The sequence below is a fragment of the Macaca fascicularis genome, chromosome 3 (assembly GCF_037993035.2).
Source record: "Macaca fascicularis isolate 582-1 chromosome 3, T2T-MFA8v1.1".
Classification (NCBI taxonomy): Eukaryota; Metazoa; Chordata; class Mammalia; order Primates; family Cercopithecidae; genus Macaca; species Macaca fascicularis.
The window spans coordinates 177,184,802-177,211,868 of NC_088377.1; the positions used below are offsets into that span (position 1 = coordinate 177,184,802).

The 27,067-nt window shown below is 43.2% G+C and overlaps 1 long non-coding RNA gene across 1 annotated transcript; it reads left to right on the forward strand.

The window, feature by feature from the left end:
* The first annotated feature begins 296 nt into the window (after positions 1–296).
* Positions 297–26,005, forward strand: LOC141409934 (uncharacterized). Its single transcript, XR_012432906.1, has 2 exons — positions 297–685; positions 25,091–26,005. It is a non-coding gene; the product is annotated as an uncharacterized lncRNA (long non-coding RNA).
* The last annotated feature ends 1,062 nt before the right edge of the window (positions 26,006–27,067 follow it).

Consider the following 27,067-nt stretch of genomic DNA (forward strand, 5'->3'; position numbering starts at 1 on the left):
GGGGCGAGGCTAGACAATTTTTCTGGGAGCCCGGAATGTTTCTTCTCTGCCCCGCCCACCAGGGATATCTAAAGGGGGCGGGGTGGAGGTGGAGGCAGGTTGGGGGTACGAAGAGCGCGGGATTTGATCTAGGGTAAGAATTTGATACAGACTTGGCGTCTGTTTGCGAAACAAGGAGGAAACAGACGCCCGTTTAATTCATTTCCCTGTCCTTGCGCATTTGGGGGCCACCACCCTTGATACCTTCTTCACTGTAAAATCGCCGGTGAAGAAATATACTAAATTGTTCTGTGCAGATTACCCAAGAGAACGGAAGACCCGTGCACTTACAATAACGTGCTTCGGTTGATGTGAATTTGAGAATTTGCAGACCTCTGTGCGAATTAGTGTTAGTTCGCTGTCCTGCCAGCACAGCTGTGTGCAAGTTGACAAACTCTACACACATCGGCACATCCCCAAGAACAATGAATGCAGCCACAATCTCTACGAGCACTGAGGAATCATCAGTCACAAACGTCAGTCAATGTACTGGTCGCTCCCGTTTGCATCCCAGAACTCTGGTGAAAGCGGCGCTCGAAGCAGTAATTTTTGCTTATTGCATGTATTCTTCACCCACTCATACAGCAAATACTCAATGAGCTCCTCCTGGCCGCCGGGTACTCTTCTATATATTGAGAACACAATGGTGAGCAAAATAGAAAAAATTCCCTGTCCCCATCCTAGTGATATGTTGGGATGAGGAAGAGGAGAGAGGAGGCATTTTTTAAAAAATACGTGATTAAAATGCATAGTATGTCATAACCGATTTTAAAAACTTAGGAAAGGGGAGTAGGGAAAGAGGTTGCAGTTTTAAATTTATGAACTCAATGTCATAAGAAGAAGCCCTCATTTCTTTTTTCCTTTTTTTTTTTTTTTTTTTTTTTTGAGATGGAGTTTCTCTCTATCTCCCAGGCTATAGTGCAATCTAGGCTCACTGCGCTCACTGCAAGATCCGCCTTCCGGGTTCACGCCATTCTCCTGCCTCAGCCTCCCAAGTAGTGGGACTACAGGCGCCCGCCACCAAGCCTGGCTAATTTTTTGTGTTTTTCAGTAGAGAAGGGGTTTCACCGGTCACCCAGGCTGGAGTGCAGTGGCGCGATCTCGGCTCACTGCAACCTCCGCCTCTCGGATTCAAGCGATTCTTCTGCCTCAGCCTCCCGAGTAGCTGGGATTACAGGCACGTGCCATCACGCCAGGCTAATTTTTACATTTTTAGTAGAGACAGGGTTTCACCATGTTGGTCAGGCTGGTCTCAAACTCCTGACCTCAGGTGATCCGCCTGCCTCGGCCTCCCAAAGTAGTGGGATTACAGACGTGAGCCACTGCACCCGGCCTCATTCTTTCAATACATTGGTTTTCTGTGTTTCCGTTTCCTCACTATCAAACCTAGAGACAACAGTTATTTGGGTAAAAATTAAAATATGTAATGAAGTCACATTTTACCCAAAGTTTGAAATTATAGAATCATGAAATGATTACCTAGCAAGGAAACTTGGGAAATTATTTGGATTTCCCTTTAGGTAATTAAATGCCTAAACATTCAATATGGTTGACGTTTTTATTTAAAATGTATGTTTATTTTTCTTGTATATATTACCAATTTTATAGTAGGATATAAACAAAGTAATGAAAAGAACAAAATAAAAAGAAGCCTTCCCATTATGAAAGATTAGAATCATCACAGTAAAAACTGGAAGGGATCTTAAGCATCACCTAATCCAGTGGCAACCTTATCTTAGTCAACATTCCTTTATTTAATAAATGTTTTTATAATATGCTCTTTGTTAGCCTAAAATGAAATTCATAGGTATATAAACTACCTATATACATGATTTAATCTTAAATCAAAATGATATTCTTTTTATAATATAAATGATATGAAGATAGTAATTTATAATAAAATTGTTTGTATTTCAATATGTAAATGCTCAGCATGACTATTCTAGAAATACAGTCAAGTCATGGTTTGCTAGCACTTATAAATAAAATCTCCAACACTAGGGGGCAATGCCACCCCTGTACTGAGACTGGCAGTAAGGTGACAGTTCCTAGGTGATCAATTGTGAGAGTCACTACCATCTCAGGCCAGTACTCCTTTTACTATACTACATTGCCAGTTTTCATATGTTTAAGTGTGCATATGTGTGTTTATATACTTTCATATAGACTTATGTATGTAACACTTCATTCTCATATGGTTTTAAAAGTTAACATTAAATCAGGCCAGGTGTGGTGACTCATGTCTGTAATCCTAGGACTTTGGGAGGCTGGGGCAGGCGAACTGTTTGAGCCCAGAAGTTCAAAGCTAGCCTGGGCAACCTAGGGAGACTCTGTCTCTACAAAGATAAAATTTTAAAAACAGCCGGGTATGGTGATGTCTGCCTGTGGTTCCAGCTACTTGGGAGGCTCAGAGGGGAGGATCACTTGGGCTTGGAAGTCGAGGCTGCAGTAAGCCATGATCATGCCACTGTACTCCAGCCTGGGCAACAGAGTGAGACTCTGTCTCAAAACAAAACAAAACAAAAAACATTCAGTTGTATTACTTTGCCTACCTAATGATTCCTCAGTGTGGAACCTATCTATTCACTTAATAAATGTAGTTTATAAACCTTTAGGCATTGTGCTCAATGCTGGTGGTATAGCAAAACAGTGGTCAGCAAAACATGGTCCCTGTCCTCATAGAGCATAATGCCTAGTAGAAAAAGCAGACATTAAATAATCATACATATAAATAAATACAAGCATATAAACAGAAGTTCATATATGTGATTACAACTGGTCGTGAGTACTAAGAAGATGTTTAAAGGATGTTATGAGAAAGTTTAAGAGCGGAGCCTAATTTAGATTGGTGAGGAGAGGAGGGTAGTCTTTACCAGGTTAAGAGTGGAGAATATGCAGAGACAGGAGGTGGTTTTAAAAAAACCTCACCACAGGCTGGGCACAGTAGCTCACGCCTGTAATCCCAGCATTCTCGGAGGCCAAGGCAGGTGGATCACCTGAGGTTAGGGGTTCAAGACCAACCTGGCCAACATAGTGAAATGCCGTCTCTACTAAAAATACCAAAAAAATTAGCCAAGCCTGGTGGCAGGCGCCTATCATCCCAGCTACTCAGGAGGCTGAGGCAGGAGAATTGCTTGAACCTGGGAGGTGGAGGTTGCAGTGAGCCAAGATCACGCCACTGTACTCCAGCCTGGACAACAAGACCGAAACTCCATCTCAAAATACAAACCTCACCACAGCCGGCATGGTGACTCATGACTGTAATCCCAGCAGTTTGGGAGGCAGAGGCAGGCAGACTTGAGCCAAGGGGTTCGAAATCAGCCTAGGCAACCTGCCAAAACCCTGTCTCCACCAAAAATACAAAAAATAAGCCGGGTGTGGTGGCACACATCCGTTGTCCCAGCTACTCAAGGGGGCTGAGGTGGGAGGATCGCTTGAGCCTAGGAGGTTGGGACTGCAGTGAGCCAAGATTGTGCCACTGCACTCCAGCCTGGGTGACAGAGTGAGACCTCGTCTCAAAAAAAAACAAAAACAAAACAAAAACACTTCACCAGAAGGTGTGTACAGACTATGATGAGTAAGGGGAAGGGTGGCATGAGGTGAATTTAGAGAAAGGCAAGGGCCAGGCCGGGCATGGTGGCTCATGCCTGTAATCCCAACACTTTGTGAGGCCAAGGTAAGTGGATCATTTGAGGTCAGGAGTTCGAGACCAGCCTGGCCAATGTGGTGAAACCCCATCTCTACTAAAAATACAAAAATTAGCCAGACATGGTGGTGCACACCTGTAGTCCCCGCTACTTGGAAGGCTGAGACACGAGAATCGCTTAAGCCCAGAAAGTGGACGTTACAGTGAGTCGAGATCATGCCACTGCGCTCCAGCCTGGGCAACAGAGTGAGACTCTGTCTCAAGAATGAATGAATGAATAAACAAATAAATAAATAAATAAAAATAAAGAAAGGCAAGGGCCAGATTATCCAGGCCCTTGTAGGTAGGAAACACAGCTCTTATTCCACAGGAAAAGGAAAGCCTGTGGAGGAAACAGTCATGATCTGACTGACATCTTGAAAAGACAGTGCCACCCAATATCCATCAATGTGAAAGTTATAAATTTAATTTCAGTACTTCCATTTTCTGGAATATTACATGGCTATATGAAAAAAAGAAAGAGAAAGAATGACATATTGACCTGGAGGAATGTCCATGATATGTTTATCAGGTAAAGAATAAATAAATACATTATAACAATATATTGTGTAATGTAATACATTTTTTAGAAACAAAAAGAACCTTGGCCGGGCGCGGTGGCTCAAGCCTGTAATCCCAGCACTTCGGGAGGCCGAGACGGGCGGATCACGAGGTCAGGAGATCGAGACCATCCTGGCTAACACGGTGAAACTCCGTCTCTACTAAAAAATACAAAAAACTAGCCGGGCGAAGTGGCGGGTGCCTGTAGTCCCAGCTACTCGGGAGGCTGAGGCAGGAGAATGGCGTGAACCCGGGAGGTGGAGCTTGCAGTGAGCTGAGATCTGGCCACCGCACTCCAGCCTGGGCGACAGAGCCAGACTCAGTCTCAAAAAAAAAAAAAAAAGAAACAAAAAGAACCAGTGCAGATTAATAGAAAAAAGAATAGAAGGATTCATTTCACATCAAACATTTAGTGTGTGTTGGATACCTGGGAGGATTGTAATTAGATAGGCATAGAGGGAAAGCATATTTGCTTTGTAAATTAACCAGGCTTGGTGGCCAGTGCCTGTAGTCCCAGCTACTTGAGAGGCTGAGGTGGGAGGATCACTTGAGCCTAGGAAGTCGAGTCGGCAAAGTCTGCAGTGAGCTGTGATCGTGGGCAACAGAGACCCTGTCTCAAAACAAAATAGAAAAAAACAAAAACTTTTCTTCAACCTGAGGAAGTTGATTTTAAAAAAGAAAAAAAATACTTTTCTTTATAAATTGCTTCATTGATTTTTTTGTATATGAATTAGTTTTATACATTTTTTAAAAATAGATCACTCAGCTTTGTGGAGAATGGATTGGATAAAGGCAAAAATGAAAATGGAACAACTAAGAGAATATTTCAATCATCCAGACAGTAGTTCTGATTGTGGTGGTAGCAGTAAAGATAAGGGGAAAAAAAAGTGATGAATTCAAGATATATTTTTTTGGAGTTGAAATAATAGGACTTGGTGATGCACTGCACATGAAGTTCTCACGAATGACTCTCAGATTTTCTGGCTTCAATGGCCTTGTAGATAGTGGCTCCTTTAGTAAAAGGAGAATGGCGAACATTGAAATAGCATCTGTAGAAAGCAGAACAACTTCATCAGAAAAACAGCAGGATTTCAGGGAAATAATGGCTTCTCATTTGAGACTCGTGAATTTAAAAATCATGGTGATTATGTTTACCCCAACTTAGTGATTTTTCTTAATAATGCTTATTTGCTTGGTTTCTGCCAAAGAAACTATGTACAGTTGGGTTTATCTAGGCTGGAAGAGGACAATAAAAACAAGAGAGGGTTAATGGGCAACCAGAATTATGGATTGTTTCCCATTTTTAAGCCTTTTAAAATTATTAATATATAGATTTTAATTTTAATTTTTTTTTAGACAGGGTCTCACTGTGTCACACAGGCTGGAATGCAATATAGCGCAATCTCAGCTCACTGCAACCTCTACCTCCTGGGCTCAAGCAATCCACCTGCCTCAGCCTCCTGAGTAGGTGGGACTACAGGGGCACACCACCACATCTGGCTAATTTTTGTATTTTTTTGGCAGAGACAGGGTTTCCCCATGATACCCAGGCTGTTCTCAAACTCCTGGCCCAAGTGATGCACTCACCTCTGCCTCCCAAAGTGCTGTGATTACAGGCATGAGCCACTGCACCTGACCTAGATTTGTATGTCTTGGAGATGGGGGTCTCACTATACTATCCAGGCTGTTCTCAAACTCCTGGCCTTGAGTGATCCTCCTGCCTTAGCCTCCAGAGTCGCTGGAACTATAGGCATGAACCACCACACCTAGCTAGATATTTTAAATAAATAACGTCATTTTCAAGTTACATTCTTGGGATATAGTTTCAAATATAGACCTACTAGGCCAAGCTTGTCCAACCTGCAGCCCACAGGCCACAATGGGCTCCAGGATAGCTTTGAATGTGGCCCAACACAAATTCATAAACTTTCTTAAAACATTATGAGTTTTTTGTGTAATGTTTTTTGTTTTAGGTCATCAGCTATCCTTAGTGTTAGTATATGTTATGTGTGTCCCAAGACAATTATTCTTCTTCCAGTGTGGCCCAGGGACGCCAAAAGATTGGACACCCCTGTACTAAGCCAAAGGAAATGATCAATTTTATGACCCTTGTCATGGCTAGATTGCTTTAATATTAATACATACTAAAGTCACTTTATTCGTGGGACTTTTTTTTTCCCCAAAAACCCATTGATTTTGTGGAGTTTTTCCTGTTATTTAGTTAGTTTTAGTCATTTACTTAGTATTTGAGTGTTAAATATTGGCTATGTGGTTGTAAGCAAAACACTAAACTCAGAGATCTTAGGGTTGAAAAGGAGAGACAGACAACAAGTAAAATAATAAGCAAATTACTTATATTGTCAAAGTATTAGGAAGGACAAAGAACAGAATGATAAAAGAAATATCAGGAAGGGATTTACTTTAGATTGAAAAGCCTCTCTGAAGAGATGACTTCATCTGAGATTAAAAGGATTTGAAGAGATTATCCATTTAATGAATGGTCTGTGCCAAGACCCTGATGCAGGAATAAGTCGAGCATATTCCAGGAATGGAAAGTTAGCCTGTGAAGTTGGGGCAGAGAACGCAAAGGCAGAGTGGTAGGGGATGAGGTTAAGGAAGAAAGTAAAATCCAGATTATGCAGGGCTTTACGTGAAGTTTGGATAAGAGAGAGTTGAATGATTTGAAGCTGGAGAGTGACATGACTCAATTTACTTTTCAAAAGACCACTGTGGCTGTCAGGTGGGGAGTAGACCAGAGATAGGTGGTGAATGGAGAAGTGGAGAGACCAGTAAGGACGCTACTACAGAAGTGCAGTCTGGAGATAATGCATGGCTTGGACCAGGGCAGGGCTGGGACTAGGTGAGGGGAGAAAGGAAGCATTTGCCTTGGGCACAATATTTTTAAAATTTTTATTTATATATTATTATTATTATTTAGAGACAGGGTCTTGCCTAGTCTGGAGTGCAGTGGCATGATCATAGCACTGTAACTAAGATCTTGAACTCCTGGGCTCGAGGGATCCTCCCACCACAGCCTCCTAACTGCAGGCATGCAGTACCACCATGTCCAACTAAGTCTTTTATTTTTTATAGAGATGAGGTCTCATTCTGTTGCCTAGGCTGGTCTCAGACTCCTGGCCTCAAGCAGTCCTCGCTCCTCAGCCTCCCAAATTTCTGGGATTACAGGCATGAGCTACTGTGCCTGGTCCTAGGGCACAGAATTTAAGCAAACATTTAAAAACTCAGTAATTAAGGTCAATAATGTTTAGATAAAACATTTTGAAAAGTCAAAATTAATGCAAAAAAACCATGATGAACAAAATATTAAAATATATGATAAAGACAAAATCCTAGACTGGGCATAAAGGATCACGCCTAGAATCCCAGCACTTTGGGAGGGCGAGGCAGGTGGATCACTTGAGCTCAGGAGTTTGAGACCAGCCTGAGCAACATGATGAAACCCCATCTCCACAAAAAATATAAAAAATTAGCCAGGCATGGGCATGGTGGCGAGTGCCTGTAGTCCCAGCTACTTGGGAGGCTGAGGCAGGAGAATGGCATGAACCCGGGATGCAGAGGTGGCAGTGAGCCTAGACCGCGCCACTGCACTCCAGCCTGGGTAACAGAGCGAGACTCCGTCTCAAAAAAAAAAAAAAATTAACCAGGCACAACACTTAATAGAATTGTTTTATTTATTTATTTATTTAAAGACACGGTCTCGCTCTGTCACCCAGGCTGGAGTGCAGTGATGCAATCTCAGCTCACTGCAGCCTCTGCTCTGCCTCCTACATTCAAGCGCTTCTTGTGCCTCAGCCTCCCAAGTAGCTGCAATTACAGGCGCATATCACCACACCCAGCTAATTTTAGTATTTTTAGTAGAGAAAGGATTTCACCATGTTGGCCAGGCTGCTCTCAAACTCCTGACCTCAAGTGATCCGCCTGCCTCAGCCTGAGTGCTGGAATTACAGATGTGAGTCACCACACCCAGCCACTTCATAGCAGAATTTTAAAAGCATTTGCTTTAAAACATGACAAGGATACTCACTACTATCATGGTTACTATTTAACAGCATACTAGAGGGGCTAGCCAATGCAAAAAGACATAAGAAAGAAGACATTTATAAACTAGAAAGAAAGAAAAAACTCTCACTATTTTCAGATATAATGATTGTCAGTATGGAAAATATATGAATACGTAACAAAAACTAAAAGCAATTCAGTTCACAATATCAACATAAGAAAACCAGCAGTATTCCTATATATCAGCCACAAGAATACAAAACCATATGAAAAATACACATGACTAAATAGTAAGACTTGTTAAATCTTGGTAAGGAGTGTTTACAGAGTCATCGGGATTTGTGGCTTCCAGTAATAAAGAGCATGCAAGGTGATTCTGACCAAATTTCTCTCTTATTATGTGAAGGGGGCAGAAGAACACACATCACAAATGCTGCGTAGTGTAAATGTAAAATAAGATTTAGTGGGGAAAAGATACTGGCAGAGATGCAGCAAAGCATTATTCCCTATTATCCCACAGAGACACATCTGAAGGCTTCCATAAATAGGCTACGTATACTCCCCTCCCAAAAAAGGGGCGATTCCAGGTGATAGACCGCACTCTGTGATGTTTTACCTACCTACTGAGAATGGGAAATAGGGAGTAGGCAATTATATAAGAATGAGAACTTCCTGGTTGGGAATAACCTTGTTAGAAAGGAGCAGCTCCTGGAGTTCAGATTCTGAGAATACTCTTTTTTCTTGGACCTGCTGAAGCAGGTTCTTGCTAGGCTACTTGTCTGATTAGCTATTGCCACAAAAGTGCTGTGTAATAACTACCCCCAAGATATAATAGCTTAAAACATAGTCAGTTTTTCTCTCCAACTGCAGGTGAGCTGAGGGTCAATGGATCTAAGCTGGGTTCATCTCAGCGACTCTGCTTCAAGCTGTAAGTCCAGCTGGGATTGGCTCCTCTCTGTGGGTTAGGCTCAGGATTGCTTTCATCTGTGTTCATTCTGGGGTCCAAGGTCAAGAGGCAGCAGCTTCCTGAGGAAAGCTCTTTACATGGCAATGGCAGAGGTGCAGAAACGCAAGCCCAAATATGCAATTTTTTTTTTTTTTTTTTAGATGGAGTTTCACTCTGCCGCCCAGGCTGGAGTGCAGTGGCATGATCTCAGCTCACTGCAACCTCTGCCTCCCGGGTTCAAGTGGTTCTCCTGCCTCAGCCTCCCAAGTAGCTGAGACTACAGGCACCTGCCACTATGTCCGGCTAATTTTTGTATTTTTAGTAGAGATGGTGTTTCACCATACTGGCCAGGCTGGTCTTGAACTCCTGAGCTCAAGTCATCCACCTGCCTTGGTCTCCCAAAAGTGCTGGAATTACAGGCATGAACCACCGCGCCAGGCCTTGTAAACGTATTTTAAGCCTCTCTTTACACCACATTTGGTAACATCTCAGCAGTCAAGGTATGTTACATGGCCAAGTTCAACATTATAATACTTGGGAAATAGAGTTCTCTCCTGGAGGGTGAGGGAAATGAGTGAATATTTACTGAACACTAACTACCACAATAATGAAAGAGAAAGGAATGAATTTCCACTACCATCCAGATTTGTCTTCACTTTCTGGCTCTTGAAGATCATTAAATATAAGTCCTTTATCCTTTCATTAAAGATAACTAACAAGAGGTTGGATAAATACCAGAAGCATTTACTAAAAAGCATAAAAGACATAAAAATAGCTGGGCGCCATGGCTCACACCTGTAATTCCAGCACATTGGGAGGCCGAGGAGGGCAGATCACGAGGTCAGGAGATCGAGATCATCCTGTCTAACACAGTGAAACCCCGTCTCTACTAAAAGTACAAAAAATTAGCCCAGCATGGCAGTAGGCACCTATAGTCCCAACTACTCGAGAAGCTGAGGCCAGAGAATGGCGTGAACCCAGGAGGCGGAGCTTGCAGTGAGCCAAGACTGCGCCACTGCAGTCCAGCCTGGGTGCCAATGCAAGACTCCATCTCAAAAAAAGACATAAAAGTATAGTCAGCCTTGAAATGAGAAAAAAGTTGGAGCTTAAATAAGTGAATTGAAGCGATTTCCATTCAAGGGGCATTTGGTCATCCAAAAAAGGCATCTGAGAGACAAGGCTACCTTCTGCCAATTGCCAAAGGTAAAAATCCTCTGGCAGCCAAAGATAAAGATCTCCCTCGTTGTTAAATATTCTCTTTAAATATACTACTGCTTTTACCCAGGAGCCATTTGCTAGTCTAAGGGGAGCAGCTGAAAATGAGTAGCTTTATGGAAACTGAGGCTAGAGGAACAGGAGTTGGAGGTCAACACATGCTGAAGGTGGGGACTCTCTGCCCTGGACTGGGACCCTGAAATGCCCTACTTAAGAAAGTAAGGGGGCTGGGCACAGTGGCTCATGCCTATAATCCCAGCACTTTGGGAGGCCAAGGCAGGTGGATCGCTGGAGCTCAGGAATTCCAGACCAGCCTGGGCAACATAGAGAGGCCCCGTTCTCAAAACAAACAAACAACAACAACAACAACAACAAAAACAGATTTTAGCCGAGCACCTTGGCACACCTATAGTCCCAGCTACTCAGAAGGCTGAGGCAGGAGGATCATTGATTGCCCAGAAGTTCACAGCTGCAGTGAGCTATGATCACGCCACTGCACTGCAGCCTGGGTGACAGAATGAGACCCTGTCTCTAAAAAAAGAAAAAAGAAAATAAAGGTAGGTCCTCAGGCAATGCAGAAAATTCAAAAACAAAAAAAATTAAAAGGAAGGATAGTAACTCAACTTTAGAGAGTAATGTTGGTAACTGGCATTGTAGCATTGCCTTGGACTACTAGCACCATCGGGTTCTTGGTAGAAGGAAACAAAAATTCCCTGGAGGAACCTATATTATCCTAGCTTTTAAAGTATACCTGAAAGAAAATTTTAAAATAAAATGTCAGCTGGGCGCAGTGGCTCATGCCTTTAATCACAGCACTTTAGGAGGCCAAGGCAGGAAAGTCACTTGAGCCCAGGAGTTCAAGACCAGTCTAGGCAACATCGTGAAACCCTGTCTCTATAAGAAAAGTACAAAAATTAGCCAGGCGTAGTGGCATGCACCTGTAGTCCCAGTTACCTGGGAGGCTAGGGTGGGAGGATCACCTCAGCTCAGGAGGTTAAGGCTACAGTGAACTGTGATTGTTCTACTGTACCCCACCCCATCTCAAAATAAAATAAAATAAAATAAAATAAGTCCAAGAATCAATAAATTATGGAATATATATGAAGTCAAGACAGTGCAAATCAGGGCCCAAAAAAACAAACAAAAACACAACAGAAAACAAAATCCACAGAGACACTAAGTATTAGAATTACTAGAGAAAAGTTGTAAAACAATTACATTTTCTCTTTTAGCGTAGACAAAAGATAAACTTTAAAATCTCTGCAAGGAACTAGAAACTATTAAAAGTGACTTTACGGAGTTGAAAGAGATCCAACTAGAAGTTTAAAACTGATAAAGGTAATCACCGAAATTAAGAACTCAGGCTGGGCGTGGTGGCTCAAGCCTGTAATCTCAGCACTTTGGGAGGCCAAGTAGGCAGATCACTTGAGGTCAGGAGTTTGAGACTAGCCTGGCCAACATGGTAAAACTCCAGCTCTACTAAAAATACAAAAATTAGCTGGGCATAGTGGCAGGAACCTGTAATCCCAGCTACTCAGGAGGCTGAGGCAGTAGAATCGCTTGAACCGGGAGGCGGAGGTTGTAGTGAGCCGAGATCGCACCACTGCACTCCAGCCTGGGTGACAGAACAAGATTCCATCTAAAAAAATTTTAAAAAAGGAACTCAGTGTACGACTTTAACAGATGATTAGGCAAAACTGAAAAGAAAATTAGTGAACTAGATGGTAGAAGGTTTATTCATAGTAAAACTCATAGAGATAAAATGAAGTAAAATACAAAATAGAGAACAAGAGATATATATGATACAGAGAAATGGTCTAGTATAGTTAGTATCCCAAAAGATAAGAGAGAGAAAATGGAGTTGAGGCAGTATTTGGAGATAATGACTGTGAGTTTCCCAGAACTGATGAGGGACCTCAATTCATTGATTCAAGATGCCCAGTGATTCCCAAAAAGGTAAAAGAAAGGAAAGAAAGCCATATGTGTTCATTCTAGGGCCCAGGCTGAAGGGGCAGCAGTGTTTACTATAGTCAGTATATATTGAGTCTAACTTCTTAATCCAGTCTGATGGTGACTGTCTTTTATTTTGTTATTTTCTAATTTTAAAAAAATTTGTGTAGGGACAAGGTCCTACTATGTTTTCCAGGCTGGTCGCAAACTCCTGAGCTCAAGTGATCCTCCTGCCTTAGCTTCCTAATATACTAGGATTACAGGTTCAAGCCACCACACTCAGCCTGATCACTACCTTTTAATTGAGCTGTTTAAACCATTTACACTTAATATAATTATTGATATGGTTGGATTTAAATCTACCATATTGCTAATTGTTTTCTATTTGTCTCATCCTTTTTTTGTCCTTTTTTCCTACATTCTTTTGTATTGGGTATATTTTATTCTATTTTATCTCCACTATTGGCTTATTAGTTATAGCTCTTTTAAAATTATTTTAGGTCAGGCATACTGGCTCACACCTGTAATCCTAGCACTTTTGGAGGCCAACGTGGGATGGTCACTTGAGCCCAGGAATTCGAGATCAGCCTGGGCAACATGGCGAGACCCCAGCTCTACAAAAAATAAAAACCATAGCCAAGCTTGGTGGCACACACTTGCAGTCCCAGCCACTCAAGAGACTGAGAGGCTGAGGCAGGAGAATCACTTGAGCCCAGAAGGTAGAGTCTGCAGTGAGCCATGTTCCTACCACTGCATTCCAGCCTGGGTGACAGAGCAAGACCCTATCTCAAAAAAAAAAAAAAAAAAAAATATATATATATATATATATACACACACACACACATTTTAGTGGTGACCTAGAGTTTACATCTTTAATACATTCTTAATACAACACAGCCTACCTTCAAATAATATTGTACCATTTCACATATAGTATAAGAATCTTACAACAGTGTATTTTAAATTCCTTCTTCCCCATCTTCATACTATTTTTGTCATATATTTTACTTTTACACAAGTTATAAAGCTCCAATATATTGTTACTATTTTGCATTAGACATCAATTATCTCTCTCTCTCTCTTTTTTTTTTTTTTTTTTTTTAAGGCAGTCTCACACTATTGCCTGGGCTGGAGTGCAATGGCACAATCTTGGCTCCCTGCAACTTCCACCTCCCAGGTTTAAGCAATTCTCCTGCCTCAGCCTCCCGAGTCGCTGGGATTACAGGCGCCTGCCACGATGCCTGGCTTATTTTTTGTATTTTTTAGCGGAGACGAGGTTTCACTATGTTGGCCAGGCTGGTCTTGAACTTCTGACCTTGTGATCCACCCACTTCAGCCTCCCAAGGTGCTGGGATTACAGGCGTGAGCCACCGCACCCAGCCCAATTATCTTTTTAAAATAAGAAAAAACATGTATTTTACAGTTACCTTCATGTTACCTTCGTACGTTGAGCTCTTACTTGTTTATATGGATATATAAATGTCTGTTAGGTATCATACTTCAGCTCAAATAACTTTCACATTTCTTGTAATTTGTCAGATGCAGATTACAAATTAGCCAGGTATGGTGGCTCACACCTGTAATCCCTACTCAAGAGACTGAGGCAGGAGAATTGCTTGAGGTCAGGAGTTTGAGCTATGATTGCACCACTGCACTGCAGCCAGGGAGACAGAATGAGACTCCATCCCTTAAAAAGCTCAAATGTGGCCCGGTGTGGTGGCTTATGCCTGTAATCCCAGCACTTTGGGAAGCCGAGGCAGGTGGATCACGAGGTCAGGAGATCGAGACCATCCCAGCTAACGTGGTGAAACCCCTATCTCTACTAAAAATAAAAAAAAATTAGCCAGGTGTGGTGGCTGGCACCTGTAGTCCCAGCTACTTGGGAGGCTAAGGCAGGAGAATGAACCTGGGAGGCGGAGCTTGCAGTGAGCTGAGATCGTGCCACTGCACTCCAGCCTGGGGCGACAGAGTGAGACTGCGTCTCAAAAAAAAAAAAGCTCAAATGTCTCAAATGTAAATTTAAAAAACATTTTTCTTGTAATGCAGGTATTCTGTCAATTAATTCTCTCAGCATTTGTTAGCTTGAAAAGGGCTTTACTTTGACATAATTTTTGAAAGATGTTTTCCCTGTGTATGAATTCAGAGTTAACAGTTTGAATATCATGTTAGCCATGGAAGTGCACCACTCATATGTCTCTCGAAAAGAACCTGCTGCAGAAAGCATAGATAATGGATAATCCCAGATGCCTCACCTTTGAATCTACCACACCATTCAGCTACATAAAGCACTGGAAAAGCACCAACTTAGAGACAGTACACTGTAAGAGTAGGATGCCATCCTTCCAGATGCAGTATAAACATTAAATCAGAGTCCATGTGGCATAGTGTCCTCACTAAAAATATGTGGGTCCAGGAAATGAGGGTGAAAGCAGGAGTGGCCCCATTTTCCCTCACTCCCAATGACCTACTGGGGATTTTGTGCTTCGGTGATGCTGGGCTCTAGAGGGTTATAGGTCCTAGTATCCAAAAAGGTCACCTGCTTGCCAGAGGAAATAGCAAGGGTACCATTGAACTATAAGCTACTGCTGCCACCAGTGCACTTTGAACCCCTTATGACCGGGGACCAACAGTTAAGAAGAGTTACCATCTCAGGCGGGCCACAGTGGTTTGCGCCTGTAATCCCAGCACTTTGGGAGGCCGAGGCGGGCAGATCACTTGAGGTCAGCACTTCAAGACCAGATCAGCCTGGCCAAAATTGTGAAACCCTATCTCTCTATAATACAAAAATTAGCCAGGCATGGTGGTGGACGTCTGTAATCCCAGCTACTTAGGAGGCTGAGGCAGGAGAATCATTTGAACCCGGGAGGCGGACATTGCAGTGAGCCAGGATAGCGCCACTGCACTCCAGCCTGGGCTACAAGAACAAAACTCCATCTCAAAAAAAAAAAAAAAAAGGGCCAGGCACGGTGGCTCGTGCCTGTAATCCCAGCACTTTGGGAGATGGAGGCGGGTGGATCATGAAGTCAATAGTTTGAGACCAGCCTGACCAATACGGTGAAGCCCCTCCTCTACTAAAAAATAATAATAATTTAAAAAAATTAGCTGGGTGTGGTGGTGTGCGCCTGTAGTCCCAGCTACTCAGGAAGCTGAGGCAGGAGAATCGCTGGAACCTGGGAGGCAGAGGTTGCAGTGAGCCAAGATCACACCACTGCACTCCAACCTGGGCGACAGAGCGAGACTCTGTCTCAAAAAAAAAAAAAGTAGAGTTACCATCTCGGCGGGGATGATTGACCTGATCAGCAGGGGGATATGGACTACTTTTACACAAGAGACATGGGAGTATACTTGTGGAACACTTGGGCATCATCTTGATGCTTCCTTGCCCAATTTTAATTGAGAGTGGTCACATACAGCAGTCCTGGCCTGAAGAGGTGATAGTTATAAAGCACTCAAATGCCTCTGTAATTAAGATTTTAATTACACCTTCTGGAGAGCCTCTAAGACCAGCCAAGATGAGGGCTGTGGATAAGAGAAGTTTAGAATGGATAGTGAAGGAAAGAGAGAAAAATCTGTTACAGCTCCATGACCGTATGCAACCCCTAATAGTTTCTGTATTTCTTTCCACTAACCCCCATCATCTAAGTTTACCTTCAGGAAGAGAGGCCCACAGGAAATTGGGAGGGGAGTTGTTCCCTAAACACATGGGAAAGGGGATCTGTGCAGTATAAGAGGTGGACAGTGACAGTCATGAAGTTTTGCTACACAGATGTTCCTTCAAGAAAACCTGCTGGCCAGGTATGACCAGCAAGGGGTGAGGCCAGCTCATGTCTGTAATTTCAGCACTTTGAGAGGCCAAGTTGGGAGGATCTCTTGAGCCCAGGAATTCAAGACCAGCCTGGACAACACAGCAAGACACTGTCTCTAAAAATAAAATTTAAAAATTAGCCAGGTATGGTAGTGCCAGCTACATGGGAGGCTGAGGTCAAAGGATCCCTTGAGCCCAGAAAATGGAGGCCATAGGGAGCTGTGATTGCACCACTGTGCTCCAGCATGAGTGGCCTAGCAAGACCCCATCCCCCCCACAAAAAAAAAAAGCTTGCCTTAGGGTTGGGGACCGCAGTTAACTCACACACCCTTGGGGTTGGGGACTGCAGTTAGCTCACACACCTTTGGGTCCACAGCAGTTTCTAGTCATAACCAGGTGTGACTTTGGGAGGAGTGGCTCAGGTGGAATGAAGAAAATGACCACTGAGGTGAGGAGGTCAAGGAACTGAGAAGTCATGTGACAGGAGTTGGCTTGGATAGCAAAACAACAGTATGGGCAAGTGGATGAGGGAGAAAGACCAGGAATGTAGATGACATTAAAGAGTAGAGAGAGGTCCCATGCACAGTTGCTTAGGCCTGTAATCCTAGCACTTTGGGAGGCCAAGATGGGAGGATTGCTTGAGGACTGCAGGAGTTCAAGACCAGCTTGGGCAATAAAGCAAGACCCAGCCTCTACAAAAAATTTTAAAAATCACTTGGGTGTGGTGGCATGTGCTTGTAGTCCCAGCAGCTCCTCAGGAGGCTGAGATAGGAGGATCGCTTGAGCCCAGGAATTTGAGGTTGCTGTGATTGGTGATTGTACCACTCACCGTACTTCAGAAACAAACAAAAAGAGTAGAAGGAGAGGATAATATAGCCAAATGTCATGAATTCTGAAGAAACAGGTTTACGAGAGGAAGAAACAGTATTTTTTACTATTTTACTTTAAACATTTTATTTATTTTTTGAAACAGGATCTCACTCTCTCACCCAAGCTGGAGTGCAGTGGCACAATCACGCCTCACTGCAGCCTCAACTTCCCAGGCTCAAGCAGTCCTCCTACCTCAGCCTCCCTAGCAGCTGGGACTACCGGCATGCACCACCACGCCCAGCTATTTTTAAATTTTGTGTGTGTGTTTAGTAGAAACGGGGATTCACCGTGTTGGCCAGGCTGGTCTCAAACTCCTGAGCTCAGGTGATCCACCCACCTCAGTCTCCCTAAGTGCTGAGATTACAGGTGTGAGCCACCGCGCCCAGCCCATTTTTAAATTTTTTTGTGGAGATGGGGTCTCACCATGTTGCCCAAGCTGGTCTCTAACTCCTGAACTCAAGTGTTCCTCCTGCCTCAGCCTCCCAAAGTGCTGGGATTACAGGTGTGAACCACTGTGCTTGTGGAAGAATTGATAAAAGCCTGAAAGCAAAAATAAGATCAAGAAGAACACCATGCTATCTCTGTTTCCCAAAGTATGTGGGGTATAAGAAAATAAGCACCTTCGGCCAGGCGCAGTGGCTCATACCTGTAATCCCAGGACTTTGGGAGGCCAAGGTGGGTGAGTCACCTGAGGTCAGGAGTTTGAGACCAGCCTGGCCAACATGGTGAAACCTCATTTCTACTAAAAATACAAAAACTAGCCAGGCATGAGGGCATGTGCCTCTAATCTCAGCTACTTGGGAGGCTGAGGCAGGAGAATTGCTTGAACTCAGGAGGTGGAATTTGTGGTGAGCCGAGATTGCGCCATTGCAATCCAGCCTGGGTGACAAGAGGAAAACTCCATCTCAAAAAAAAGAAAAAAAAGAAAAGAAAAGAAAGAAGCACCTTCTGTTTATGGTGACGTAGTGTTCTTGGAATACACGTACATATTAGTTAAGGGCAGTAAAGAAAGAGAATGATCTGGAAAGATGTTGAGAGTATTTGTTGATCACGGAGTAGAAATACTAAAGGACTCCATGGAAGAGTTTGGGAGGAAGGAGAAGAAGTGAGAACTGAATCGGATGGCACAAAGAACTAAGCACCATGAGAGTCAAAGAGAAACAATGGATAATAGATTTTTTTAGCTGTGTGGGTATAGTCTTGCAACTCAAAGTGTATTCCATGAACCAGCATCACTGGCACTACCTGGGAGCTTGGTAGACATGCAGAATCTCAGGCCCTATTGAAAAAGTTTTCATCTTGTTGCTTTTATTGCATGGGAATTAAAAAGAATTTATTATATATAAGTGAGTAGCAATGGCTCATTCCTGTAATCCTAACACTTTGGGAGGCTGAGGTGAGAGGATCGCTTGAGGCCAGGAGTTCAATACCAGCTTGGCAACATAGCACAACCCCGCCTCTACAAAATAAATATATAAATAAAAAAGGCCAGGCGTGGTGGCTCACGCCTGTAATCCCAGCACTTTGGGAGGCCAAGGCAGGTGGATCACGAGGTCAGGAAATTGAGACCATCCTGGCTAACACAGTGAAACCCCATCTCCACTAAAAAAAATACAAAAAATTAACCGGGCATGGTGGCGGGTGCCTGTAGTCCCAGCTACTCAGGAGGCTGAGGCAGGAGAATGGCATGAACCCTGGAGGTGGAGCTTGCAGTGAACCGAGATGGCGCCACTGCACTCCAGCCTGGGCGACAGAGCAAGACTCTCACAAAAAAAAAAAAAAAAAAAAAAAAAAAAAATTGCCAGGCATGGTGTAATGTGCCTGTGAGTCCTAGCTCAGGAGGCTGAGGCTAGAGGATCACTTGAGACCAGGATTTTGGGGCTGCAGTGAGCTATGATCATGCCACTTCACTCCAGCCTGGATGACAGTGAGACCCTATCTCAAAAAAAAAAAAAAAAAGTATTACATATGTTTGAAACTGCGAACTTGATCCCAAAGGACACCAAGGAGAATCTCATTTGCATTTTGCTCCTGGGATTTGGACAAGTCGGAGACCTCTGAGAGACTGAGGAGTAACCAACAGAAGTCTACTTGTGGACGATCCCAAGAAATCTCCTGAGAGATGAATCTCTAGGCAAGGATATTGCCTGACATACAAGATTGTAACAAAGCCTTAGTCATTGGAGAGGCAGGAGATGACACTGAGTCAGTTTATTACTCAGATTTATGTCCCCATTCAGCCCCCTCCATAAACCCATGTGAACTATGAGTCAACATTGAAAGGCCAATTTTCCTAAAATCTGTGTATGACATTAGTATACAAGCTTTATGTCTTTAATACTCATTCATAAAGCATGACATCTAAAGCACAATGACCCAGAATTCAGAAGAACTTTGGCACCTTGAAAAATGCATCATATCCACCATGATGATGCCCAGAGAGGGAGTAGGTAGCAATCAGGGCCAAGTGACAGTGTGGTGAGCACCAGAAGTTGCAATGGGTGCTTTACACAGCTTGAATTCTGAACAATTCCTCCTGCTGAAGTCTAGGAAATAGACTATATAACATAGAATGTGGGCTTCAGAGTTAGATATGGATTCAAACCCCAAATGTCATTCCATCATGCCTACATGGAGGTCCCTGATAGAAGGCATGTGCCGGTTGATAATGGGTATCCAATCACAGTTCTTTCATTCATTCAACAAATACTGATTGAAGACCCACAATGTATCAGGCATCATGGAGGATATGGTAGCGGGCAAAGAAAATGAGCTCCTTTTGCTAATGGGTGAAGTGCAAAAGGTTTGACTCACACTGTGCTATTGTCACAAAGAATCACTTCTCTGCCTGCTCATGGTATTCTACCATTTCCAAGTTATGGACCTTTTGTCGCCTCTCCACCAAGCTCCCTTTGGAGAGTTGGATCAAACTCAGTAGCTTTATCCTGGATACCATCATTAGTTTCCTCTTAACTCTTTGCCCTTCCCCTCTTCTGCACCCAACCAGCTCCCATTTGCTGGAGAGAAGAGCATTCAGATAGGTCTCTTCGGACAGCCCTGATATCCTCATCAGAAGGAAAGAAAGTTATATAATCTGCAGAGAAGAGTGCAGCCCTTATTTACCTTTGCCTTGCTTTTTGCTTCTCTGGCCTTCCATGGGGATCTCTGCCTCTGTGCTTAATTCTCTCAGAGGCTGGGTCCATTTGAAGTTGCTTGCTTACCTTCCTGTTCACTGTTCCAGCCAGCGCTCTTGAATGCAAAGAACAACCATAGACCCTGGCTAACATAAGTAGAAAATAAATTTATTAGAAGGATATTGGATGACTCACAAAATTGGTTGGGAAATGGAGAATCAGGCTTGGAAAACAGGCAGGAACCATAGGGCTGGCAGCTGGAGAAGTCTGGATATCAGGATAAATGTCCCTGGCATCACATCCATCACCACTGTTCTGCATAGCTTGAACAGTGGCACTGTTATATCTGTCGCATGCTACCCCAAATAAAGCCTGGCTAGCTGTTCCTCCTTACATCACTCACTGTGAGTCCTAGAAAGACCATTCTAGTTGGAGCTTATGTCATACCTCTACTTTATCTGTTCACAAAGGCAGGCAAAATTCAGTAGCTTGTTTTTTTTTTTTTTTTTTTTGAGACAGAGTCTCACTCTGTCACCAAGGCTTGCAGTGTCATGACTTCGGCTCACTACAACCTCTGCCTCCCAGGTTAAAGAGATTTTCCTTCCTCAGCCTCCCAAATAGCTGGGATTACAGGTGTCCACCACCAAGCCCAGATACTTTGTGTATTTTTACTAGAGGTAGGGTTTCAGCATGTTGGCCAGGTTGGTCTTGAACTCCTGACCTCAGGTGATCCGCCTGCCTCGCCCTCCTTAAGTGCTGGGATTACAGGCATGAGTCACCATGCCCAGCCTTTGTGTGTGTGGGGGGGAGGGGGGATGGGGGCAAGGTCTTACTCTCTCAGGCTGGAGTGCAGTGGAGTGATCTTGGCTTACTGCAACCTCCACCTCCCAGGTTCAAACAATTCTCCTGCCTCAGCCTCCTGAGTACCTGGGATTATAGGTGTGAACTACCACGCCTGCCTAATCTTTTTGTATTTTTAGTAGAGACGGGGTTTCACCATTTTGACCAGGCTGGTCTTGAACTCCTGACCTCAGGTGATACACCTACCTCGCCCTCCTTAAGTGCTGGGATTATAGGCATGAGTCACCGTGCCCAGCCTTTGTGTGTGTGTGTGTGTGTGTGTGTGTGTGTGTGTGTGTGTGTGTGTGTGTGGCAAGGTCTTACTCTCTCAGGCTGGAGTGCAGTGGAGCGATCTTGGCTCACTGCAACCTCCACTTCCCGGGTTCAAACAATTCTCCTGCCTCAGGCTCCTGAGTACCTGGGATTATAGGTGTGAACTACCACACCTGCCTAATCTTTTTGTATTTTTAGTGGAGACAGGGTTTCACCATGTTGGCCAGGCTGGTCTTGGGCTCCCGAACTCAAGTGATCTGCCCACCTCGGCCTCCAAAGTCCTGGGATTATAGGTGTGAGCCACAGTGCCCAGCCAGTAGCATATTGCTTGACTACCCTCTTTATTGCTCCCATCTTCCCCTGGCTGATAATCCTCCGAATCTTCTGGCTGAGGAATTGAAGAATCAGGGTTGACCATGGACTGAGGTGCAAAATCATATTTGCAAATGGGCTTCCATGGGTTTCATGCTGACCCTTTTTAGGTCCATCATTGTATAGACATCTTTCAGAATAGTTGCATTTCTTTGTTATCCCTACTTACCCTTAGTTCCTTCTCGCTGGCTTTCTCTACCTTTCTCTTTGCCATGTTTCTCTGTAACACTGCTTGAACCTGTGTTTTCATGACTAAGACCCTTCTCCCAGCCTTAATCATTTCAAACTTGCAGTCCTGTACTATGCTATATCTTTTTCACCTTTAGGGCCTTTTTACACTCGAAAAATCTGTGCACCTGTAGCTAAAGTTATTTCTCTTCAACCATCTTATCCTGCTATTGAAACACTTCACTTAACTCTTGAACAATCCTGCTCGTAAAGAGAATAAATCATTCCCAAAAATTCACTTTTCTTTTGCATGTTACAAACCTCTCATTTCCATTGTTTCATTCTTTCCTCTAAATTACTACATTTAAAATTTTTTAATTTTAATTTTTTTGAGACAGTCTCACTCTGCCACCCAGGCTGGAGTGCAATGGCATCATCTCAGCTCACTGCAACCTCCGCCTCCTGGGTTCAAGCGATTCTCCTGCTTCAGCCTCCCAAGTAGCTGGGACTACAAGAGCCTGCTACCACACCCAGCTAATTTTTGTATTTTTAGTAGAGATGGAGTTTTGCCGTGTTGGCAAGGATGGTCTTGAACTCCTGGCCTCAAGTGATCTGCTTGCCTCGGCCTACCAAAGTGCTGGGATTACAGATGTGAGCCAGCGCGCCCGGCCTCTTTTTTTTTGAGATAGAGTCTCACTCTGTTGCCCAGGCTGGACTGCAGTGGATCATAATTCACTGCACCCTCGACCTCCCAAGATCAAGCGATCTTCCCACCTCAGCCTTCTCAGTAGCTGGGACCACAGGCATGCACCATAACGTTTGGCTCATTTAAAATTTTTGCAGCAACAGGGGTTTCACCATGTTGCCCAGGCTTGTCTTTAACTCCTGGGCTCAAACGATCCTCCTGCCTTGGCATCCGAAAGTGCTGCGATTACGGGTGTAAGCCACTGTGCCCAGCCTATATTTTTAAAAGATTTGGAAATAAATACTCCAAACAAAGTTTCAAAGACCTTCTTTTTCAGTGTTTATCTAATGTTATTTTTCCCCTGACATATCTGTGGTCAGTATGTTTAGGTTTGTTTTTTTCAGTATTATATACAATAGCAAAATATAAAGTCTAAATGTCCATTGATAGAATACTGGCTAAAGAAATTATGGTATATGCATATAATGGAATTCTGTGTAGTCATTTAGAAGAATGACACAGATTTATATGTACTTGTATGGAGCCATGTCCAACACATCCTGGTAAGTGAAAAGGCAGGGGGATAGATGTGTGTATGGTCTATCACTATTTGTGAAGAAATTTGTATATACAACAAATATCTCCACAAGAATACACAGGAAACTTGGCTGAGCACAGTGACTCCCATTTATAATCCTAGCTCTTTGGGAGGCTAAGGTGGGTGGATCACTTGAGGTCAGCAGTGCAAGACCAGCCTGGCCAACATGGTGAAACTACGTCTCTACTAAAAATACAAAAAATTAGCTGGGTGTAGTGGCTTGTGTCTGTAATCCCAGCTACTCAGGAGTCTGAGACACGAGAATCGCTTGAACTTGGGAGACAGAGGCTGCAGCGAGCAGAGATTGTGCCACTTCACCCCAGCCTGGGCAACAGAGCGAGACTCTGCCTCCAATAAAATAAAATAAAAGACACAGGAAACTAGCAATAGCGATGCCTCTGGAAATGGAATCTTGGCTAGGGGGAAGTGGTGTGAGGGAGACATTCTTTTCACTATGTGCTCAATATGGTACCAAAATAAATTATTTCTACTGGGGGAAAATCCAGAGACATAGACAAAAACGGTGATAATTTATGATTCATCTGAAAGACCTTGAAAAATCACTCTATTTAAGGATGATTTGGTTCATAATTTAGATGTTTTTTCATTTCTACTCTCAGTTTGACTGCCACAAAAACTTTGGGATAAACAGGATTTGGGGTTTCACTTTAATCTATTTGGAGAGGCTGATCTGCATTTAGGGCTTGGCTATCTAACGGTATCTTCCCTTCTATGTTACTCACTCACTCATTCAACAAGTATTTATTGAGCCCCTGGAGAGGCACCAGGGTCCGTGCTACACATCGAAGTGGCCCACATGCTGCAAGCAGGTTTCAGATCCTCTGATGAGAATAAAGTAGAAGAAAATATAAAGCTGGTAATGCTAACTCTTGCTCTATCATTGAGAGCACAGTTCTGTGCAATTCTTCTTATTCTAAATCCTTGAAATACCAGTAAAGAGACTTGAAAATTTAAAAAAAGAAAAAACAACCTTGTGTATTCAAGCAAATCTGTTTCCAAACTATGCAATTTTTTTCATGGCATGAGCTTTTGTAGAACAAATCAAGTAAGTAAAAGACTATAGAAAATGTCACAGCATGGCCAGGCACAGTAGCTCATGCCTGTAATCCCAGCACTTTGGGAGGCTGAGGTGGGCAGATGGCTTGAGGTCAGGAGTTTGAGACCAGCCTGGCCAATAAGGTGAAACTCCATCTCTATTAAAAATACAAAAATTAGGCTGGGCACAGTGGCTCACGCTTGTAATCCCAGCACTTTGGGAGGCCGAGGCAGGTGGATCATGAGGTCAGGAGATCGAGACCAGCCTAACCAACATGGTGAAACCCCATCTGTACTAAAAACACAAAAAATTAGCCGGGTGTGGTGGCACGCGCCTGTAGTCCCAGCTACTCAGGAGGCTGAGGCAGGAGAATTGCTTAAACCTGGGAGGCAGAGGTTGCAGTGAGCCGAGATTGCACTACTGCACTCCAGCCTGGGCAATAGAGCAAGACTCTGTCTCAAAAAAATAAAATAAAAAACAAATGAAAATAAAATAAAATAAAAATACAAAAATTAGCTGAGCGTGATGGCTACTTGGGAGGTTGAGGTGGGGGAATCCTTGAACCAGAGAGGCGGAGGTTGCAGTGAGCAGAGATCAAACCACTGCACTCCAGGCTGGGCTACAGAGTGAGACTCTGTCTCAAAAGAAGATGAGGGGGAGGGGAGGGGAGGGGAGGGAAGGGAAGGGGAGGGGGTCATAGCAGAAGTTTCTGTTTAAATATCTTAAATATATATATTTAATTTTATTTGAATACTTTTCACAGTTTACTTGGGATCATAGAAATTTCAGCAAAATAATGCTACAAGTTTGAAAATAAAATAATTCTCTTAGCCTTTCTTTTTCCCCCCATTTGGCACTCTACCGACATCAAGCAATGCTATGAGAATCCAGTTCTTCAGTTATTTTCCGAAGATTTAGACAACTATTTCCACCTTGAGACATCTGTAGAGACTAAATAAAAAGCAGAGTAACTGAGACAGAAATATGTGGTATTTCATCCAGCCAAGTTGCAATTGTAATGTTCATCATCTTTCCACTGGGGGAGGCTGGTGAAAAATAAACCCAAGCCAAAAAGGAAGCCATCAAGAGGCCACTAGAAAAACAAATTGACTGTGAAAGCCTAAATAACAATAATCTCATAGTGATGATATACATTATATGGTGCATAAAGATAGATATGTCATTCATTTCTTTGTTTATTCATTCATTCAGCTTAATAGTTAAGAACATAGACAATGGAGCCAGACTGCCTGTTTTAATCCTAACATTGCTATTTATTACTAGTGTGTGACCTTGTTCAAATTACTCAGCCTCTCTGGGCCTCTGTTTCCTTATCTGCAAAATAGTACGTACCTCATTGGGTTGTTTAAAATTTGTTCTTCGAACAGTGCCTGTCACATAGTAAACATTATAGAAGTGTTTGTGAGATTAACACTCACAAGTGTTAGTAAGTTTGACAAGTTATATGGTTTGACAAGTGATATGGTTTGGCTGTGCCTCCAGCCAAATCTCAACTCGAATTGTATCTCCCAGAATTCCCACGTGTTGTGGGAGGGACCCAGGGGGAGGTAATTGAATTATGGGGGCTAGTCTTTCCTATACTATTCTTGTGATAGTGATTAAGTCTCACAAGATCTGACAGGTTTATCAGGGGTTTCTGCTTTTGCTTCTTCCTCATTTTCTCTTGCTGCCACCATGTAAGAAGTGCTTTTCGCCTTCCCATGATTGTGAGACCTTCCCCAGCCACGTGGAGCTATAATTCCAATTAAACTTCTTTCTTTTGTAAATTGCCCAGTCTCTGGTATGTCTTTATCAGCAGCGTGAAAATTGACTAATACAACAAGTGTGCATTGAGCAACTAGTATGGTCCAGGCATTGAGCCAGGTGCTTGAGATACAGTGGTGAATGAGATAGTCACAGCATCTGCCTCTAGAACTTTTGGACTATGGAGAAAGACAATCAAACAAGTGATTACATAACATGTGAGGAGTGTTTTGACAGGGGGTGTGCAAGGTGTTATGACATCATAGTGTGGAAGAACCTCCCTAACACAAGTCAAAGGGAAATCTGGCTGTTCTAGAAAAGAGCTTTGCAGGCACCAAAAGAGGCAGTATAATATAGTGGTTAAGCGGCCCTGGGAAGTCCAGCTTTCTGGGTTTGTATTAGCTTTGTGCAAAAGTAATTGCAGTGGTTTTTTTTGGTTTGTTTTTTGTTTTGTTTTGTTTTTTGATGGAGGCTTGCTCTGTCGCCCAGGCTGGAGTGTAGTAGCGCGATCTCAGCTCACTGCAACCTCCGCCTCCCGGGTTCAAGCAATTCTCCTGCCTCAACCTCCCGAGTAGCTGGGACTACAGGTGTACGCCACCATGCCTGGCTAATTTTCATATTTTTTAGTAGAGATGGGGTTTTGCCATATTGGCCAGGCTGGTCTCGAACTCCTGACCTCGTGATCTGCCTGCCTCAGCCTCCCAAAGTGTTGTGATCACAGGCGTGAACCACGGTGCCCAGCTGGTGTTATTTCTAGAAGAGGAAAACCAAAATACATTATCAACAATGCTGTTATTATCTGTGCACACAGTGGCTCCAATTTCTAGAATATGCTTTGATATTTCCCAAGAGGTCCCCCTTTAAATCTGTACTAAACTAGACTTAAAAGGGAAGGGGTAGGAGAAGAAAATTTTTGTTATAACATTAATTTAAGCAAAAGATGCAGGACAAACAGTGCTCTAAAATTTTTACCAGTCTTGTAAAAGGAGAGGTAAAGCTAAAAAAGAGACCTAGGCAAGATCAACTGCAACAATATTATCATACTATTATGGTAATATACTATCCTATTTTCATTATGCAATAAT